The 22,076-nt window shown below is 40.9% G+C and overlaps 1 long non-coding RNA gene across 4 annotated transcripts in view; it reads right to left on the bottom strand.

Moving 5' to 3' along the window:
* Positions 1 to 348: 348 nt before the first annotated feature.
* The window catches only part of LOC139434592 (uncharacterized), a 34,935-nt gene continuing 13,207 nt past the window's right edge, over positions 349 to 22,076 (bottom strand). Inside the window, exons 2-6 of one of the 4 annotated variants that reach the window (XR_011643914.1) lie at positions 3,770 to 3,876; positions 3,313 to 3,373; positions 2,842 to 3,230; positions 881 to 1,018; positions 349 to 443 (exon numbers count right to left, since the gene is read on the bottom strand). This is a non-coding gene — a long non-coding RNA (uncharacterized lncRNA). The other 3 variants (XR_011643912.1, XR_011643915.1, XR_011643913.1) reach the window with 3 other exon arrangements.

The following is a 22,076-nucleotide window of genomic DNA, read 5'->3' as shown; positions in this document are numbered from 1 at the left end:
CATGGAATTCAATAAACATTGAATAGCATATCATGCAGTTTGTCTGTGCCTTTTCCTCCGTGTTGTCCTGGTTTGCTGTGCTGCCTCCTAGTCGCCACCATGGTTTGCTGTGCTGCCTGGGGATGCTCCAATCGCTCAGAGAAAGGAGTACGAATGTACGGCTTCCCCACTGACACAGAGCGGAGGAAAAAATGGCTGGCTCAAGTCAGCAGGAGCAATTTCACGACCAACAGCAAAAAAATATGTGATGTAATTATATACAAACACTGCATTTGCACTTTTTCACAAAACGAAAACCACACCATTGGGAAAGCTTAATGTTTTGTTTAATACAAAAAAACAGGGAAAGGCTTGAAAAACACTGAGAGTTGAGACTCAGGGTGCAGGGTGAGGGTCTCAGTGCAGGTATTCAGGCTCCATTGAATCCCCCTCTGGTTCTTGTGCTGAAAGAGGGAGTAACAGACAGGAGAAAGGGTTATACACACCTATATAGCACACCTATTGGATGGGACATGGCCTTGGGGAGATACGGTGTGGTCTCTGTTCCCAACTGAAGTTATGGAACTTTATTATTTGTGAGTTTAACAAAGTATGAAAAATGGCATCAGTAACAGATGTGATATGAATTTCTATAAAGTTGTCTCACATTCTTGGTCATATTTTATATACAGTATGTAATGAGTATAACATGTCCAGTAAGTATAAAGTGTTTCCTAATACTGTGTATTCAACCACTATGGAATATGTATGTGGGGAGACAAAACTGAGTTGTTCTGTGTGTGAAGTAACCTCAAGTCACTCCGCAGGCACATTTTGATGCAGACCAGTTTGTCAAGACAAAAAAGGGCAAGACTAGGCTGAGAGCAGAGGCTATACCCACCATCTTCGTGCATCGCCCTGTGGTCAAAAAGAGAAGGGCCCCTGCACCACGATTCACCCCGGGACCTGTATCTACAAAGCCCATAGCTCATGATCACAGCTGTAGGAGCCAATTAACTGTGGGTATAAAGGTAGGAACCTATGTGTGTTGGGGAGAGGTTCCGCCGGAAGGCCCATACAGTTTTTGAACACACACACAAGGAGCACACACGGAGCACACACACACACAAACACGGGATTACAAGCAAAGCAAAGGTATTGTGTAAACGGTAATATCGTGTGGTGAATATGGAAAGAAGCAAGTAAATGGAAACCAGTAAAATGGAAATAAATGGACTGTTTCAAACTGGAAACTTTGTTTCTGACCTTTATTCGGCAGCAAACTTGTGTGCGTCAATTACACCCACCAAGCGGATCCTCAGAGGCTTAAAGCGTTGGCTTACGGTACGTCCACACAGCAACTTTTCAAAAATCTTGAAAATCTTGGAGCTGGGCGTGTCTAACAGCTTGGGGATTTTTTGCGAGCAATGCGACCAACAACCAATCCCATGAATCTCCCGCCCCCAACATACAAAGCAAAAAAACCCGGGGATTTTATGCGAGCAATATATATATATTAGAGCCGGGACTCGATTAAAAAAATTAATCTAATTAATTAGAGGCTTTGTAATTAATTAATCGAAATTAATCGCATTTTTAATCAAATATACATATTTGACCTCAGAACAGTGAGAAGCAATTTCCACATGGATGTGACTCCAGGTGGTCGACAGTCGAGTGCAGTCCAGTGAGCTGGTTATTCTCTCAGACGTGGACTTACTTATCCTGGCCCTGAAACCAGTCGTCTGGTTGAGTGTGGGTCGGGTCAGGGTGTGGTTCCTTGCACTCGGAGTCGGGCTAACGTCCACGCTAGCTGCTACATGCTAGCTGCTACATGCTTTGCATTTAGGTGATACTTTAGGCTCGATGTGCTGCGGTGATATGCACATTCTTTTTTGCATAATTTGCACACCACCGTGCTCTTATCGACGCTTCCATCTGTCCGTTTTTGAAAACAAAATGTCCCATCCACGGGGCCGACCAAAGCGGTCTCATCAGCTTGTTCGTTCATGTTTGACTATTGTTCACCGTGGTTTGTTGTTGTTTGAAGTCCCATGCTGAAGTCATGAACGTTAGTTGGTGCTCCAGTATAATCGGTACGCCTGAAACTCATCCAGTGAGAAACGTTCCGCTGTGCAAAAATAAGTGCGATTAAAGTGCGATTAAAATGCGTTAATTTTTTTAACGCGTTAATTTTTGTGTAATTAATTAATCTTAATTAACGCGTTAAAATCCCGGCCCTAATATATATATATATATATATAAACTCCCCAAACAGGCGAAAACCTACCAGTTTCACCCACTGTCTCTGCCACCTCCCTCCATGTCTGGTTCCTCCGGTTTGTATCCCGTTAATAGTTCTGGTCGTAAAGAACCGGGTGATTTGCTACCGTAATTTCTCATTTGGAATATGAGGAAATGAACTGCGGTCTGGTTCTCCCTGCTTACACGCGGTTTGATTGGCTAGCGCTTCTACTGTCAGATTTGCATAAACGTGTTTGATTGGCTGGCGCTTCCAGTTCAGCTTCAAAAGTTGAACATTGCTCAACTTTTGAATCCTGGAGATCCTGGACATCCTGGAAATCTTCGCTTCGCTCCCCCACAATGTAGTTCGGCGAAAAGCGAGGCAAAGTGACGTCATCCCCATTCAAAGTCAATGGACAGAGAAGCGTTGGAAGCGGTGGAAGTTTCTTCTGAAGCTGCTGTGTGGACGTACCGTTAGCCTCTACAACAGCTATAGTGTGAAAGGTGACACAGGTATAATAAGTATGAACTCTTAGTAACAAAAGTAATATTTCTTATTTTTAAGTGGTATAATATTTTAAATGTTCGAAAATGTACAGTGTCATGTCTTCTACTTACATTAGTCTCAAAGATTGAGGGAAGAAGGGATGGGATCACTGCCCTCCACCTGCCAGCACCCAGCCAGAGGAGCGCAAACAACAAAAACAAGCATGGTGTCCCGTCATGTACCTGGAAGTTTGGGTTGGCAAAATGGAGTAAGAGAGGGACTTGAAAAACCTTGGTGGCTCTCTAATCATGTTGTTCCAGTTGTCTTGGTTACAGCTCTCAAGTTGTTGTTTTTTGACATTTCCACATATTTAGAAAATATGAAATAAAAAATTGAAGTGAAATCAACCTCTTCTCTGGAGAACAAACTTTGATTTCTCTGTCTTGTGAGTTTGCAGTATTGCAGTTTTGCCCCTCCACCTGTAACATCACTGCCCCTCCACCTGCCATACAGTAGGTTACTAACAAGATTACTTATATAATACAGTGATAGAATACATGTTTAGTATGCTTACTTATATAAAATAGTAGTATTAAACTTACCTTGTGTTTTCACTCTCACTTAAGTCCCTCTCCCTTTGCTATCAATCCAAAATCAGCTGAGCTGCAACATTATACAGACAGGTAATAATCAACATAATGATTATTACAAGGACACAATATGGCTCTGCTAAAAACACTCACTCTTACACGCACCAAAGTTATATTTATCTAATATTTAACTCCCTCCACCCCCGCATACAATCCCGTTTAGAAGCCCCTCTTCTCTAATTCAACAACGTTGGACGAAATGACATTAAGAGAACGGAATTTACAATTAAAAGGCTGTTCAACGTGTGTTGCTAACTTGCTTCGGTATCCTAGCTTAATCTGTTATCTGTAAACGTTCCCTAAATCTACTAATTTAGGGATAATCCACTGACATCCTTTAACACACATGTTAATTTGAATCAGATGTACTGATAATATCCGCAATATAAATCTTTAAACTTCTTCTTACCTTTAAAAGTCCGTCACGAACGGTCTATTATGCTGCAACTCTACAGCTCTGCTAGCCTTGGCGCTAACTTCCGGGGAACGATTGAGAGACTCCACGATCCGCCATTGCTGTAAAAAAGTGGTCCATTGGAGTGAACGGAGATGACGTAACTCTCAGTCTATATAGCGCTGGTTCTACTTATGTTCATGCAAGCCCACACAGCAGAAATGGCCTAAAAGCATGCACACATCCATAAATGAATTGCAACACATGATGAAAACCCAACACAATGCTAACTCAGTGGCCCCTTCTTAATTTTACATTAAAGACTTTTCTTTGCGCATGTGGAGTAAAGAATAATTGGAAACAAGACAACAATTGCCATTATTGCTTGCCCTATAATGTCCTATGTTCTTCTTTATTAACAACTCCACAAAGTCTGGACAAAACAGACATGTAACCAAATCAATACCGACATATAAATCCAGCATAAAGGAGCAACATCATCCAGATGGAACAACTAAAGATTATATGAGAAAGTTGCATACTTGTGAAACACTAAGGAATAACAAAATGCACTTAAGTGTAACTATGGGAATATTTCTCATTCCAACACTGGTCTGAATGAAGTGTAACGATGGTCCCTGCTGCACACAGGACCTCTGGGACAGGTGGTAACCCCATCAGCAGAGGAAGACCCTCACAGAGTTGGGGCCATGGGAAAATACTCAAATACAAGACATACCAGAGAGTTAAACTGATGATTATGACAAAGATAGTTGCAGAGGGAACAACACACACATTCCTACAGAATGAGTTATATTCTAACATTAAAGGTGGGGTAGGTAATTTTGGAGAAACCAGCTCGAGTGCCCCTCCTCCAACACACACGAACGCGCACATGACCAATGAGGGCACGAGATACATTTGTGCACAGGTGGAAGGCTGACAGGCAGGTAGGCCATCCAGTTATTTTAACCAGGCCGGCTCAGATGATTGGTCGTGCTTTTTACAGTACTATGGCTTCCACAGATGACATTTTTTAATGGATTTTTGTCAAAGCACTTAAGATATTCATTGCTATCGGGATGTTAAGAGCATTCCATGGACAACCCGGTATCACGCCAAGACGTGAACATGTGCCGCTTTACCATTGCTGGGAGACGTGAAGATGTCATGGTTGGTTTCGTCTTTTAAAGCGTGACAGCTACACGGTATTGTTAACAGGGGAGAAACCGCAAACCCCGACCTAATGATTTATTTTGTAATAGCCACACTCGATTACGCCGATTTTCTTGTTGCCCCAGCTGGTCGACACCTCTTTTAGCAGAAACAAAGGCTACATTAATGTATTAAATCGATGTTAATCCATGCGTGGAGATGTGACGGACGTGACGTTGTGAATAGACGTCGATGATTGGATGGTTATCCGCAATGCATGCTGGGATTTGGTGTTTATGTGGTGTGAAATCTGAAAACGTTTTTTAAAAATACAATAATACTTTATTCCGAGTGTACTTGCTTTTCTCTTTGAAAGTCATCATATAACGACATTGTAATACACGGTTCGGCTGCATTAAATATTACATATCTGCCGTAATTCTCTATGTATAGAGCCCTGCTGATACGTGCTCCTGTTTGTCTCTTGACAAAGAGGAGAACTGCCGCCAGAGCTGAATATGTGACGTGGATCATAAATATATAAGCAATTAAACATTATCTTACATTTATTTTCACACAATACGTCTCCTTGCAGTATCAACACTAATTCGGCTACTTTTGATATTTGATCCAATTGGTAGATAGGCTGTATTTACACCATAAAGGTGCACAGCTCTGATATAAAGGGACACCCAGTGGTTAAAGCATGTTATTGAATTTCATTATTTGTATTATTAGATATTAATAGGATCCCTATAAAGTATATTCATTACTCGTTATTCTCTACTAATAGTTAATTAAAGACTGTATATAATGACTAGTTTGCACATCCCTTTCAAGATTTCAAGATGAATGAAAAACTTGGGTCGCAGGTTCCTCAAGTGCATTACAAGACATCTATCAATATGTGTGTACTACACCATTAAACTGTCATTCTGCACATTTCTTATGTGCAGCGTTACAGCAGGAAAGAGCCACATACAGCTTAGTGTTGCATATCTTACATGCGTTAAAAAAAGTTGTTTTTTATCTGTATTTTTGAAAATTATGTAACTTTATCTTTTTTTTTAGCATATTGTTTATTCTATAATAACTTAGTACTTTTTTGCACATTTCCCCTCTGTGGAACTAATAAAGGTATTCTGATTCTGATTCTTTAATGGTCACACATGCAGAGCACACAGCACACACAGTGACATTTGTATCTACAGATACATATTAAGCCTGACAAAGTACTTAACGTCTAATATATTGCTTTCCTGCAATGTTAACTATGTTTATTGTTTAAGCACTTATGTGTTTATTATTAAACTGATATTATATATATGTATTATTATACTCTTAGATGTATGTAGATAATATAAGGAATGTGCAGAATGACAGTTTAATGGTGTAGTACACACATATTGATAGATGTCTTGTAATGCACTTGAGGAACCTGCGACCCAAGTTTTTCATTCATCTTGAAAGGGATGTGCAAACTAGTCATTATATACAGTCGTTAATTAACTATTAGTAGAGAATAACGAGTAATGAATATACTTTATAGGGATCCTATTAATATCTAATAATAAAAATAATGAAATTCAATAACATGCTTTAACCACTGGGTGTCCCTTTATATCAGAGCTGTGCACCTTTATGGTGTAAATACAGCCTATCTACCAATTGGATCAAATATCAAAATTAGCCGAATTAGTGTTGATACTGCAAGGAGACGTATTGTGTGAAAAGAAATGTAAGATAATGTTTAATTGCTTATATATTTATGATCCACGTCACATATTCAGCTCTGGCGGCAGTTCTCCTGTTTGTCAAGAGACAAACAGGAGCACGTATCAGCAGGGCTCTATAAATAGAGAATTACGGCAGATATGTAATATGTAATGCAGCCGAACCGTGTATTACAATGCCGTTATGTGATGACTTTCAAAGAGAAAAGCAAGTACACTCGGAATAAAGTATTATTGTATTTTAAAAAACGTTTTCAGATTTCACATCACATAAACACCAAATCCCAGCATGCATTGCGGATAACCATCCAATCATCGACATCTATTCACAACGTCACGTCCGTCACATCTCCACGCATGGATTAACATCGATTTAATACATTAATGTAGCCTTTGTTTCTGCTAAAAGAGGTGTAGACCAGCTGGGGCAACAAGAAAATCGGCCTAATCGACTGTGGCTATTACAAAATAAATCATTAGGTCGGGGTTTGCGGTTATTTCTCCACTGTTAACAATACCGTGTAGCTGTCACGCTTTAAAAGACGAAACCAACCGTGACATCTTCACGTCTCCCAGCAATGGTAAAGCGGCACATGTTCACGTCTCGGCGTGATACCGGGTTGTCCATGGAATATAACAAAAAGTGTATCTCGAGCCGGTTTCTCAAACTTACCTACCCCACCTTTAAATAAATGTATTTTAAGAGTGCAAGCACATTCATACAAAGCTTCATAACAGAGAGCTGCAAGCCAGTGAGGAAACTTGGATATTTGTTCTAGTTTCTGTGCTTTTTGACGCAGTGCAGTCAGACTGTGCACAATTAACCTCCCAAGTCAATTCACAGTCTCACAATAAAATCTGTGACTATCGTGTGTGTGTGTGTGTGTGTGTGTGTGTGTGTGTGTGTGTGTGTGTGTGTGTGTGTGTGTGTGTGTGTGTGTGTGTGTGTGTGTGTGTGTGTGTGTGTGTGTGTGTGTGTGTGTGTGTGTGTGTGTGTGTGTGTGTGTGTGTGTGTGTGTGTGTGTGTTTCAGCAGGCAGAAGAAACAACCCTGAGAGAGGATTCATTAGAAATACTGCAGGATGAACAAGGGGGGAAGAGAGAGGGAAAACAAGCTCCAGTGCCCTAATTTACTGCTCTCATGGCACGTCACAGGCCCTCCCTCCATCTTCCTCTTTGTTCTCACCCTGCCATCATCTACTCTGCATGTCTGTCAGCACACAAATACTCTTTCACCCGGTCACAATCCTTTAATTTCTTCATTTTGGTAATGTTTATTTTTGTTCCTACATATTTGATCATTTCTGTTTTGCTAACCCAGATAGCCAGGACACTCTCTGCCCTAAAATGGAGGTCTGTCAGACTCCTTTTGTGACCCCGCCTTTCCTTCATCCCTCCATCACTTCCTTCCTCTTCCCCCTCATTGACCTCTGTATATTCCATCTAAGATGGTGGTGGAGATACAGAGATCAGTGTGTGTCATTCGTCTGTCCCTGTCCATAAAGCTCAAATATTCATGTGCCCGCTCCGCGCCAGGCAACAACAGATGATGTCGGCCAGCAACAGACTCCCAGTTTCCATGGAAACCTCCACCATCCGTTTCCCCCATGCCCTCCCCTCCCGTCTCTGAATCAGTTGGGTGGTAGAGAGCGCTGATCACCTCCCTGGTAACATATAGCAACAGTGGGATACATGTCAGCATCACAGGGAGTAGATCACTAGTGGATGAAGAGAAAAACTACAAATAATTGATGTTGAATACAGAGAAGCAGAAGACACAAGAAAAAAGAGACAGGTTTGGTTGTTTTATATGTAAAGAAAGACAAAAGTAAATAATCTCTGAACATGGGAGGACACCAGGACGAGTCTCCCTGTCCTCCAGTCCTCCCTGCCACTCATGCCTCTCCTGGTCTCTTCCTCTGTGTCCCTTCTTTGTCCATCTCCTTCCCCCCCACGCAAAGAAGCAGCCGGGCACAGGGACTGTAAGCTGCTTACTATAATACAGCTTCACAATGGCTCTTAATACTCCTCTTTTACCCCCCACCCACACAGCCTGTCTGCGAAATGGATTGTAATGCAGTGCACTGCCCTCTATCCCCATGTACTTCTTTACAGTGGGTGCTCCTGGGATGTAGCTTTCCTGAGCGGGAAGCCACAGCACTTTACCCTTCCCTCCTGCAGAACTATGGCTCTGGAATAGATTTGAATACAGCACCCATCTGTCCTTTAGGTTATCAGTATGGAGCAGTAACTCATTCTGCCTGCACGGTCCAGCTGTGACTGTCCACCTATCTCAGCTCAGTCTTTGTTTACAGGCCTGATCTTTGCTTCTCATCGCCTCGGCTGCAATCCTCATTTTATGCCTGACTGAGTAACATCCATTGTGTTGTTGCCCTCTGTTGAAGATGCACTGCCTTTTCAGCTGCAGCTATAGCATGTTCACATTTGTGTTTCCTTTGTTTATGCAGGACATCTCCACCTCTGCATTTGTCTTTGTTTTAACTCTCTACCTTCCTCTGCCTCCATTTTAAGGTTTAGCAGGAGGAGAAAAATGCTCAAAGCTTGAAGGCAAAATACATTAAGCCTGTTGTTAGAAAAAGAAATCGTCATGGAATAGGCGGGGAGTATAGGGGAAAGAGAAGGGGATGCATAGAGAAAAATAAAATATATGTAAAGGGGACAGATGAAGGAAGAGAAGAGACATGAGAGAGGAGACAAAGCCTGTTGGAGCAGACAGACGAGAGGAAAGCAGACGAGACAGCCACGAGGAAAAAAAGAAAAAATCAAGTAAAGTCGTATGGGTGCTGATTTCTGCCAGCAGGAGGTAAGTGTAACCATGGTTACCAGGAGGAAAGGGGTGATGTCATTGCCTCTAATAGGTGCTTTGCATTGTGGGGTATTTTTGGGGGTTGGCAGTGATGGTTTGCTTTTCACCCTCAGCAGTTTATTATCGCACATAAAAAATATAACAGATATCTACAGCTATCCGGAAAATGAGTTTGAGTGTTTGGGAAATCTAGAGTTTAATTAAGCGCTTTATAGATAATGAAATATGTGCACTGGCACCAGACATTCCCACTGCGTGCCAACCTCATCATCACCCTGCAGTCTCTCCCCTAAACACATTTTGACTCCTTTCTTCAAAGCTCAAGGTTCAAGGGTTCAAGGTTCTTTATTTGTCATACTCATGTCTAATTACAGAAGGAGCTGAAACATCTTCCCTAACATTAACATGGCTGCAACTGTGAAATATTTTCTTTATTATTATGTTTGATTTTTCTCAAACTATATAGTATTTAGTCTATCCAGGATCTTAGCAAATGATACAAAAATCCCCATTGTTTGAAGAAAAAGCTTCTTTTGTCCGAACAAGAATCTAGAAAATATAAAAAGGAAAAGCAGCATATCTGAGAAGCTGGACCCCAACAATGTTGGTCATTTTTGCAAGATAAATAACATTAACCATTCGTTTATTTTAAAAGAAAGTTGCCATTTACTTTCTGTGGATAAATCAAAACTAATGTTTGTCAATGAAAATTATGGACATCTGAATAATATAATCACCCCAAACTTAGAATCATAAAAAAGGTACTTGAAATAATTATTTCTCAGATTTATCAACAATTAAAACTCATCTTCATCTTGAGGATTATGAACTAAAGCATGTTGTGAAGTTTAAATGTCTCTTTCTCTTAATGTCTGCTTTGTTTCACTTCTAAATATCACTGTGGATGTGGGCCTGTTATCTTGACCCCACATTTACCCTTTTGAGATTGGGTTATACCTTATATAGGACACACGCACCCAAATGTAGACATGCATGCACGCACAATCTCTCTCTCACGCACACACACGCACACACACGCACACACAGACAGACCACACCCATAACTGTATTGCCCCCAGAGGAAATCTCCATGCTGCAGGCTCAGCTAATGTAGGTCAATTGACTGACAACTGCTCTACCTCCATCAATGTGTATGGACAGATAGGGGACAGGAGGGAAGAACAGATATACACACACACACATACACACACACACACACACACACACACACACACACACACACACACACACACACACACACACACACACACACACACACACACACACACACACACACACACACACACGAAAAATAAACTCTTCATTTATATCCTTCCATAATAAAAGGAAAATATACCTACAAAGTGAATCCAAACACTACACCCACGTGGTCGTGTGTGTTCACATGGACACATAAACACACAGTAAACAAGAACGGATGATCTCATGAAATGGGTCAGGGGCTCAGACCCTTGTGATTAGAGCCTGACTGATGGAGACGGACACAACAGCCTCAGGGGTCCCACGTGGAAACCATCACCACGTTCACGTCTTCACATCAGTGTTATCAGTCACTGTCTGATGCCCCAACACAATTTGTGATAGTTTTGTGTCATCAATAAAGATGTTGTATCCTTCTTTGAAAGTCCCTGCGAGAACTCGTGGTTCAAACAAAACAACAAAGCAACTAAAGGAGCCAAAGTGATTACTGTCTTTATCTATAAACCACAAACACTCCGTGTCACAGATCATCTCTGTTGTTCAAAATACCCAACACAAACAGCTCCGGGAACAATAATCTTAGTGTCTTTCTTTTTTTACCGTTTCAGTAATTGGTGGAGACAGAAAGATCCGACTGTATGTATTGAAGCTCAACCCTGAACACACACAGTCACAAAGTCACCCAGGTCAGTCAGCTTTGGTCACATTAACACATTGTCACGACCATCAACAACATTATGAAGCATGGCTCACACAGGAGTGTAAGATTACAACACTAAACATGGATATAGATATGCATCCTCTCACTCGAAGCTGTGTGACAGGTCCGTTGTTTCCACTATGTCTGTACTGCTACTGATTTTCACACCTCCACAAGAGTATTTGTCTATTTTAGCAACTAACAAGGCACCTATACTTGTGAGGACTCTGCCCTGGTGTGTGTGTGAGAGAGAGAGAGAGAGAGAGAGAGAGAGAGAGAGAGAGAGAGAGAGAGAGAGAGAGAGAGAGAGAGAGAGAGAGAGAGAGAGAGAGAGAGAGAGAGAGAGAGAGAGAGAGAGAGAGAGAACTGTGTCCATGGCTGTGACCCCCTTGCTGCTTATTGATATTCAGTGTGCATCCTCCTTCAGCACAGCCTGTAGAGAAGACAGACCCTCCTCTCTCATATTTAGGGGAGAAATCCATTCCGAGAGAGAGACCATGATCCGCTGGGGTGTATGTGTTTAGGTGGTTAACGGATTGTGGGGTTCATGGTGAATGTGGGCAGGACGAGATCAACATGCCTGAAAAATGTCAGGGAATTAGATATAAACAAATTATAAAATGTCAGATCTGATGTTTCTAACTGTTTCCTGATGCTGATGGTCTGCAAAGAAACACTTTGCAAGGAGGAGAAGAAGAGAAAGGTAAAGGAGAAAAGGGAGGCAAGAAAAACATGAGGAGGAAGAAAATGAGAACGGCCTACATTCTTAAACCTTTGATGGTTATACATAAAATGTTTAAGTGTATATTTTTCAATATTTCCTCAAAGAAAGCCACACAGGGGTCTGATTTGGATAATGCTTGATTCTCCTTACAAAGCCCCATCTGCCTTTTAATGGGATTTAATGCTTAGGTTGTCTCTCTATGTTGGGTGTCTTCAGATCTCTCACGCACAGAACCCACATGCACACACACATGCACACACACAACGCCAAACACAGAAGTTCATGCTGATCTGCAGGACAGGATGACTGTTTGCTCAGCAGACACATCACATTGTTTTATTTTAGGACATGCTTCACTTCCAGATGAACAAACACACAAATGAGACACAAACCGGGGACAAATAGGCAGACAAATCAGAAGACAGGCAGATGTAGGATGGGGTAATCATCAGGAACAAAGGAATGGCAGGAAGTAGAGAGAATAGAGGGTGCAGGACAGACAGAGGGGTGCATGGACATACTGTATAAGAATACACTAAATCATATAGGAATGTATATGGATACACATAACCAGACAGACTGACACAAATGCATGCATCAGACAGGCAGGCAGTGTTTTCCGCTTCAGGGCAGCGCTGTGATGATGGGGATGTCACTCAGCGCTGTGATGGCACATCTAATCTCTGGCCCATGCTAATCGTCTGCTAATTGCATGTCACATAAGGAGTGTTATACAAGCAGCCGAGTAATGTGATCAAGGAGATACCATTAAGATATGATGACCGGTGCTGGTAGAGACATTACACATTAAGAGGCAGGCGTGTCAATTCATGCCCTCAGTTGCAGGCAAATGCAAAATGATGCAAATAAGCACAAAAACACAGAAGCACATTCAAATATATATGCAGTCACATTCTTCAGGAGTCACTCAAACCCAGTTTCTCTGGAGTTTAAATGCCATGTGTTTCTCTCCTGCAGCAGCAGGGAAGTTGAGAAACGGCCAATCTAAACAAATGAAGTGAAGGCTTTAATCCACAGTTCTCAGAAAAGGAGACTGAGAGAAGCTGTGGAGTGTACAGCCAAGGCAAAGACAAACGAAACACATTTATTTCAGAGCCCTGGCAATGTGGATGCTAATAACAGCCAGAGAAACACACACACACACACACACACACACACACACACACACACACACACACACACACACACACACACACACACACACACACACACACACACACACACACACACACACACACACACACACACACACACACACACACACACACACACACACACTCTCTCTCTCTCTCTCCTGGGTCTGAGAAAAAGAAAAACAAAGAGTTGCAGAAGGGATGAGGGAGTAGCCGAGGATTCACAACATACAGAATATAAAAGATAATATGTGTGCATGCAAATCAATTGTTTCTTTCTCTCCAGAGATCACACCTTTTCTTCCACATTTAACACTCCCTCCCTCCCTCCTCCAGAAGGCAGAGGGGTGACAGATATGCTCCAAGGTTCATTTTGCTACCTGGAGACCGACAGCCTCCCTCAGCCAGCCAATCAGAGGCTGTGAAAAACAGACTCCTGCGCAGCCATTGGTCTACTGCTGCCAGGAACTCATTCCATTATCAATGGCTGTGTCATTGTGTCGTCTAGCAGTGCTGAAGCCAATTATACTTGCCCCCTTTCTTTGTTCAGACCTCTTTTCTCCAGCACACCCCCTTCACATATCACACACACACACACACACACACACACACACACACACACACACACACACACACACACACACACACACACACACACACACACACACACACACACACACACACACACACACACACACACACACACACACACACATGCACACGCGCACACACACACACACATAAATCTCCCCCGACTCCCCAGCATGTTACACCAAGAGACTGAGGCTGTCTGGGAATCAGAAGGACCTGAAACTAATAGTAATGAGACATCATTATAGACACACAGACCCTGTGTCTTTAATCCTGACCTTAACCAGAATAAACCATTTCAAACTGTTTACTTGGACTGCACCTTAACCTATTTAATGTTATACTCTCTTGCTAACCTTAACCCTTACACAGTTCTTCTTTGCCCAGGGGTATCTAAACCTCCAAATCGTGTTCTCATCATTTTGTGTGCAACTGCAGCAGTTAGCAGTAGGCTTGTTAAGTTAATGTAGTACACTAGAAAGTAAGTGGGTATTGCATGGGACAGGTTGCCTTCAGCACATGTTGTCTGGTTCCAGTTTCTAGTCAGTACTCTGTAGTATTGTATTGTATTTCTTTCCATTGTGTGGATAGATACCAAACCCTAACTAGATTTGTTTAGTGCAATGATGATGCTGATATTCACCATATGTTCAAATATATCTCACAAAAGTAAAGGATGGCCGAAGGTAGCTGAAAAGGTTTAGTTATCACGATAAAGAATGCGAGATCGCTGAAAACATTGATGAAAAACTAATGGTGTTTTGGACAAGTTACCTTTTGTAGTTAACATGGGCTTCTGTGTTAATGTCCAGAATATGGCCTCTGTAGTCTGTCTGCCTAACCTTTATCACTTGCTTGTCTTGTGACTTCATAAAACACATTAGTCTTATTAGAACAGCAGGATGACATAACAGTCGGCCAAAAGGAGTGTGGGAGCAAAGCACATTTAATGGACATCTAATGAGGGTCCGTCATTGACTGAGAAGACATGGCTCTTGGTTCCAGATAATGACATGAACTCTTCAAACTAAAGTCAAAAACAGAGTCTCCTCTCTGGCTTCTCACAGCTAACAGGAACAGGATGTGCTCACATGTTTACACAGCCACGTGTGGAGAGTAAACACAGTCACAAGTGCAATAGAGCATAAACAACACACTAACACACACCCACGTAAAGAACACACCTTCAGGCCACTCTGGGTTGCAAATGTGTTGGACAAACTAAACAAAAACACACACATGTAGACGCCAAGCAGAGACTCCCTGACGCTCTCAGGGATCTTGGTGGGAAAAAATCGTCCACTTTTAATCCAGATTTCAACTTTTGTGTCAGTTAATCACTTCATCACAACCAGCCTCGAACTCTTTGTTTCTATCCCCAAATCTCTTTCATTTGCTCGGCTACATATTCATTTCATTCATACTCAACCCTCCCTGTTTCAAACTCGAGAGCTCTTCTTCGGGATTAGGCAGACCACTTTATGATACGGTTTCCTTTCCTCAGTGTAAATCATCTGTTTACTGAGTGTTGCCCCCATACTTTTTAAAGCCTCTCCCTTCCTTTCTTATCCTGATGTGTCCTTCATTCACAGTGGATATACTGTACAATCAAAAGTTACATGTTTGAGCAAAACAGAGAAAACTGTTGGGACTTTAAACGTTGGTAACACTTTACACATGTGCTTCAGGGACGTGCACAGACATTTTGGGGGGTGGGAGCTCAAATGAGAAAAAGGGCACTTCCCATAATAATATATAAAAAAAAATTAAAACAAAAAGTTAAATATAGCCTAGTATTCACTACGCACAAGAGCAGACAAATTAGTAAAATTAATAGTTATTAAATGAGCAGCCAACAATCAAAATGATGAAGTTACTGTTTAAGGACATTATAGCAAAAATATCGTTTTTTCATGTAGGCTACTTGTTATTTTGGTCTATTTTGTTTCCATGTTTTCTTTCACTCTAATGGAAAGAAAACTTCCCAAAAACACATAAATGGTGTTCGTTTTACTACCATGTCTTTCATCTATAGATTTAAAGCTAATCTGAATATTTAAACATAACATTTCAGGGGAAAATACTGACTTGACGTAAGTAACTATCTGGGGGAGTTGTGAGGTGATGTGTTTTTCTGTTGTATCCTTTTCACCTGCAATGCCTTGGTAACTGCATGCAAATTAGCCCATTTTAATCAAGATAAGAGATAACAAGATAGTACTTTATTACTAGTTAACGCCTAATTTGTATATCAATGTGGCGATTATTGTTTATTGATTATTGTGGCGACGTTATTAGATACACATCTTACTGTATTCACCTTTAGTGTCTCCCCAAGGCCGCCCCTCCCTACAGGCCGATCATGCAGACTGCATGGAGCCTCACCTTGCGGAGGGGGCCTCAACTGAGACGAAAATGCGGCGCAATTAGTGTGGCACGGCACGGCACGGTTTCGCCACTGCGAGGCTCCACTAGTGATTTCCTCACCATTATCTTACCATTAGTTAAGCAGTTTAACAAACAAACACTGTTGATGACAATGACGGATCTACAGCCACTGAAGTTTACATTTTTATTCAAACAACTTTTTTAACGTTTTTAAAAATGTCATATATGATTATATTGTTAACTAGGAACATTACCAAAAAATAAAAACTTTTATAAAACAAAACCAAAAGCTGCACTCTTCTGCACTTCAATTATGGGCAAATCAAAAATCAATAGAGAGCGTCAATATTTTAAAGAAATTAAATAAATGGCCTGTTGAAACAAAAAAACATCCATTCTTCACTTCCCCCTTGGATATATGGGTAAAAGTCCTTCATTGGACTTCGACCCCTTTTTCACAGCCTCCAAAACACGGTTATGGCCTCTTCTGGGGTCAGGAGGACTGAAACAGAAAAAAAGACAAATAATTAACTATTTAACAACAGTACTTTGTTGTTGCCTATCCTAATGATGTCTGTAGTGCAGTTGGATATGGGTTTATTAGTATTGATAATATTCTTGTACTAGTGTTATATAGTGGTAGTGTAATCCTTACATACAAAATAGTGTAATTAATTGGTGTAGTGTAAATTATTACTAGTCGTGTAGCTTTGCTCAAAGTAATGTTTAAATGTTAGTATTGTGTTTGGGGTGTGTACCATTATATACAGAAGTTAGGTTTGGGCAATCAGCTCTACTTTTAGATCGTCCAATCATGTTTAATAGAGATAACTGATAAGACGATCAAATTGCACGGCGGCGAGCACGCAGTGAGGTCACTGCACACAGTGAGAATTGAACGGAACAATGTGGATTTAACGCTACATCGACATTGCCCCGTTTCTCATTTATAACGCAGCGGCAATATTGCCAAGTTTTAGCCTGGCATCCTCATTTATCCGATGTCTCAGCAGCCTTTAAATGGAACAGTTTGGAGAAGCTGCTCTCCCCGTTTATTTTGAAAATGCTGGCGCTACAGGTTAGTGTAAGCGTGCAGAGACCAACAGAGATGGAGTTGTTTGGAAACACTGGTGTCGGTGTCGCTCTGAACACAGCGATATCACAGCATGTTCTGTTTAACATTATAGGCTATATTTAGTATCACAAATAGAATCATTATAAGCCTACTTATATGGAGCGCAGAGCAAAGGTTTGGCGAGCGTATGAAAAATGAAGATGCAGGTTTGAGACACGGAAAGAGAGGCAAACTGGGTCTCAAGACGCCTTACTATTTGACGCGCGATGTGACGGGACACCCGAGCGCTGCGCTCAAGATAAAACTTGTTCAACCTTAGTGCAGCACTGACCAGCTCTAGCACCGGCAAAAACATAGACAATGAATGGATTAGAACCTGCTTGTCCTATGTGAAAGTCCCTTTAGTATTCTTTAATGTTACATTTCTATTCAAGCCTGTTTTTAATTTTGAACGCAAAAAACAATGCTGTGATTTCAATATCGGGGCCTTAACACCAGGTACCTCCTACTCAAAAATCCCAGCGTCCGTTGAGCAAAAATGGCTGCAGATCCAAGACATTCTCACTCCCAACTCGGCCTATGTTGACGTTATGTCAGGGTCTCTGTCGTCACTTTCCAACGCAAGGGGGGGCCTTTAGCGTCGAGTTTCAACTATCAGGGAGTCCCATGCATGACTCGCATAAAGCTCCCTGAACGTTGGTAATAGACGAGTTGGGATCGTGGCGAAATGCTCTCCGCAGATCCATTCTCACAGCGTTTATCAACCTTTTTCTAACTCAATATCAACTAGGACTAATCAAGGGGTTTGTCCATAGACTGTCAAGCAAAGCGGAGAGAATACTTACTTCCGGGTGTAAAATTCTCTAAAGCAACTACTATGAGCTGCTCCGACCCTCGGTTCTGACGGACACCAAAAGTCTGATATTATACAATCAAACAAATAAACACTAGGATAATTGTGTCTTATTGTTGAGTAAATAACAATGTGTGGTTTAGAAAAGAATACAAGAATACAAAGCCCCTACTCTCCCACGAGGACGTCCCACACCAACATACGTGATAAGTGAGAGAAGTGAGCTGGAGCCTGATCTGTCAAGCTCCACCCCACCATTTGGTGGTGTCCGTCCTATATGCTTGTCATGATATGTTTGAAGTGAAATGACTGAATTGCTGATGCAACTAGTCATCTGCAAGCATGTATGGCCTCATGGACTGTGATGAGAAATGTTGTGCTTAGTGTATGTCCCTGTTTTTTTTTCTTTCTCTAAAGCTATCAGATACCAATAAATCATTATTTAATCATTATTGATTTGCTTACCCTCAGCCAGCTGTATCCTCAGATAGTCCCTTTCGCTTTCAACAGTTAATAATTTGTCCTTTGAAGCATCTAGCCTTACTTTTAAGGCATTATTATATCTGTGTCTGCGCTTCAGAGCTGCTATGGCTGTGGGAGCTGCAGAACTATCTGTAATGACAAAAACGGCAAAAATATAACATTCTCTTTTCTGTAGTTATTCCACAAATAGTATGTATAGGCAGATTGTGGTTCCATGTCTTTGTTTAGTGTTTTCAAAAAATGTACAATAAAATGTAAAAATTACAGATCTAGGACCGCCTGTCTTGTCGTAAAGTTGCAGACATGTCATTGATCACATTTAACAGACACTGTTGAATTCTATATTGGGACTTGCAACTGCATTTAAACACTGAAAAACCTATGATAATACATTACAAAATAGTACTATATTCACTTCAAGGCAACTGTAAGATCATTGATTCTGACTTCACAAGTAATCGCAAAAAATAACTTTTAATATGCACTCAACCACACAGAAGTCAAATGGGCTCGAGTACATTGCATGCCCACCGCGATATGCATGCACCTCGCGGGAGCGCGCACAGCATAAAGCAAAACCTCCCAGACATGTGTTGACCTGTACGGCAAAGTACGGTTTGGAAACTATATCATTTCCTTTTGGAGGGCATGCATAACACGGCATAACACCAGAGCCTCGCTGCGGGGAATCTTTGGCGCTGTTCCGAGTTTGTTCTAATCCGTCAAAATGACAGACTGCTTTCAGATTTTTCCGTCATTGTTAAAAAAAATATTCGGTTAACGCGACCACTGCTGTCCCAGCAACATCAGTATCAAGCGAGAGAGTTCTTTCCACAGCAGGGGATATTGTAAACGCCCAAACATCCCAGCTTCTACCTGGAAATGTGGACATGCTCATATTCCTAAAAACCTCTCTGATGATGCTGGGTGAGTAACTAAGTGAGTTTTACTGTTTTTTTTAGTAAAACATTTTAAAATAAAAAATTAAAATTCCCAATTTTTTTTTACATTTTTTTTCTTTATTATTCAATATCGCGATAAATACCGTACCGTGGACTTGTTATCGCGATATTATCATACCGTGAGTTTTTAGTATCGTTACATCCCTATTAACTACACAACCTAACATTTACTTGATGCTGTGACAGTATACTGCGGTCCTGTGGTTGAATCCGAGTCAGACCCATCACTGCAGTACACTACAGCTTTAAGAGGGGAGACAGAAAGTTCATAAATTAGAAATAGTGTTGACAAAATGGTACATACGTGTATCGATAGGGAATATTTGAAATTGAGTAAAGGTCCAAAATGCCAAATTCAGTTTCAGTAGTGGTCGCAGTTTAGCAGCAGCATGTTAGACACAAACAAACCACTATCTGCCCACCCTGACCTCTACCACCAACAAAGGTATGGCAAAGCACAGTGGAAGAATCTCCTCAACACAGGAGATAACAAGGGGCTTCACTTTGTGCATGTGACATCTTTAATCCACTATACATTTACATAGAAAAGTCGTTTTTTACTGGTATCTGCTAAGCAACTATTCCTTTGTAATGGTACACCATCTGATACTGAGTGGATCCTTAAAGTATGCTTAACATTTTAAAGCAAACACTTACTCGTTTCCTCTGTCACAGTGTGGGAGCTGGGCTGTTCCAACTCAGGCTGGCCAGCCGAATCTTTGGCAGCTGTAACATTATGGAGCACAGAAAGAGTTGTTGATGTAGAGGGCTAGCATTACTATACGGAAGTATGCGTTTTCTGATTCATATTTATTTTTTTGTATTTGTTTGCAGCTATACTATAACTTTATGGGAACTCTTTCAAAACTGGATATCTGAAAAGGCACTCTTGCATGCATGTTAGAATATAATGACATTACATTTAGAATTTGTATTCAGGACAAACAAATGGAAATTGTGTATAACTATCTGATTATCATTTCCAAACAATTTATCCACAGATGTAGATGTAATGGTTCTAAACCAATCATTTCAATTTTCATGAATGTACTGTTTAACTATATTTTCATCACATATCGCCCAATGCTGTGTTCAAATAAAACACTTTCGCCCTAATGTCATTTACTTATTTAAGAGTTAAGATAAAAGGTTAAACCTTCGTAATTGGCATATTTCAGAGTTAACTAATTTAACCCATAAGAACCCAGACCCATTTCTACTTTTGGGAAAATTAAGGGGAACATCATTTAGACTAAATAGACCACATTTCTGACAATGTCACATTGGGATTTAATGGTAAAGTAACTCTTATTTATAACTTAATTAATTGATTTTTTGGTTTAAATTAGTTTGAACATTCTTTGAATTGAAGAGTAAGGAATATATTAACTAAATATAATTGAATCAGCTAAATTAACTGAGCAGATCATAATCATATTTCTAATTGTGATATATGTGTCACTCCAGATTTACTGTGAAAGTTTAAGGTTAATGTCCCGATGTGACATTAGTGTCACAGCGATATTTATCTCATTTGTTTCATATCAATTTGATCAAGAAATGTTAACAGGTTAAATCTAACAAAGGACATGTTATGTAAGCATTTTAATTCTTAAATGGCTTGAATTGTACCTTTAGCAACAAAAAACAAGCTTCTGAAATGCAGCTAGTTCTGTCACATGGACATCTCACAAAGTCACATGACCTGGACCATGGCCCACCAGACTGTGCAGGTTGTGTCACTGGACTTCATGAGATAAAAACAAGTCTAAAGCTGTATAAGGAACTTTCCAGAACATTTGAATGTCATGTAACACCTGTGTCACGGTGGGTCCTTATGGTTTAGCTAGCAACTTCAACAAATGATTTCAACTCATGTACTTACATTCTGACAAAAAACGCCTGGGGGGCCCGATGTTCTTGCGTTTGCTTCTCCTCATCTCCATTTTGAGTTCCAAGCGTGTAGAGGATGAAATCACGTGTCACGCTCACTAGGCGAGATGTACGTTGGAGCGTGTCTTGCGTATTGCTCCAGCCGGATCCCGATTTGCAGTGCATTAACACTTTATTACGGTTTTAATATTTTAATTGTATATCAGTGAAGCTACAGAAGCTGTGATTGGTCAATTTAACAAGGAAGATAAAATACCTGATTAAAAATATCAAAACTATTGGTGTGAATCGTGTGAACAAGAAAGGACGATCAGGGTGCTAGGGCGCTCCGCGGAGTTCGTTGCGCTTCCACGTCCCGGTCTGGCCCAGCGGCAGCACATCTTGAACTACGCTGGGTGTTAGTATGGTTTTAGGTTATCATGAAACTGCACACGAAAGTACTCAGTCTTATTGACGGAAGACAGACTTTACAAAAATGTGATTGAATGGCTAATGAAAAGGGAGTTGCTTCAAGGAAAAATGAAATGCAAACTCTGCAAAAAGAGGATGGAACTGGAGAAACAC

Source organism: Pseudochaenichthys georgianus, chromosome 10, assembly GCF_902827115.2.
Source record: "Pseudochaenichthys georgianus chromosome 10, fPseGeo1.2, whole genome shotgun sequence".
Classification (NCBI taxonomy): domain Eukaryota; kingdom Metazoa; phylum Chordata; class Actinopteri; order Perciformes; family Channichthyidae; genus Pseudochaenichthys; species Pseudochaenichthys georgianus.
This window is presented reverse-complemented; position numbering and strand designations above follow the sequence as displayed.